Consider the following 936-nt stretch of genomic DNA (forward strand, 5'->3'; position numbering starts at 1 on the left):
TTTTTTTTTTTTTTCCCTGCTGAAACCCCCTCTGTCTGTCTCTGTCAGACAGCTGTTACTTTGTCAGTCGTCCTCAATCTGATGCTAACCCACAATCGCAAAGGCAACAAGTAGCTGCCTGCCATCTTTTTTTCTACCCTTTTTTTTTTTTTTAGATAGCTAGTATCAGTCCAAGGTCTCGGTTTATCAGAGAGAGAGAGAGAGCTTGTCATTTGACATACAAGACGTTATATCGAGTGTCAAGCAGAGCAGATGTTGCCTCGCTTGTGAGTTTGTGACATGTAAACTCAGCTGACTGACAGATATTTCCCTCATGTGTATGCTGGGCAATGATGAAAGCACTGACTCTAAACAAGACACTCGCATACACAAACAAATGCACATGCAGCAGATCAATGAAAGTGATGAGGCGTATGTGTGATACTGTGCTAACCAGATCTGACTTCCTGCTTGCAAGTCGACAGCTTCCTGATTTCTGAAGAATGTTATCAGGCATTTTTTTTTTAATGTTTCTCTTCCTGTGAGAGTGGTTTTGAAAGTCACTTCTGTTTAAGCACTGTTTGTATATATTTAATGCACACTAACACTAATTATAAATGTGGCCATACTGAAAATAGTATTTAAAACAGCAGTTTGGGCTTGTGGAAATTAGGTCTGTTTCTGTGCATTTTTGTGTTCTGGTAACAGTTTTGATGCTTTGATGAAAAGATAAACTTGCAAAACAAAAACATGCATTCATATTATGTTCCGGATCTCTGTATACACTGTGCAGAGGGCAATAGTATTCAAATCCTCTCACCTTAATATGTATCATGTTGATGTGTATAGACTAAATAAAAATATGCATGAAGTCTCAGTAAATGGAGACGTAATATGTATTCATGCAACAGCAATTTTAATAACATAAGCTGACATTTTGAGTTTAAGTTAAAAAAA

The 936-nt window shown here is 37.2% G+C and overlaps 1 protein-coding gene across 4 annotated transcripts in view; it reads left to right on the forward strand.

Moving 5' to 3' along the window:
• The window catches only part of slc4a11 (solute carrier family 4 member 11), a 104,739-nt gene that overhangs the window by 43,225 nt on the left and 60,578 nt on the right, over positions 1 to 936 (forward strand). The window lies entirely within an intron of this gene.

This window comes from Pundamilia nyererei, unplaced genomic scaffold, assembly GCF_000239375.1.
Source record: "Pundamilia nyererei isolate P.nyererei 1_Seehausen unplaced genomic scaffold, PunNye1.0 scaffold00029, whole genome shotgun sequence".
Taxonomy (NCBI): domain Eukaryota; kingdom Metazoa; phylum Chordata; class Actinopteri; order Cichliformes; family Cichlidae; genus Pundamilia; species Pundamilia nyererei.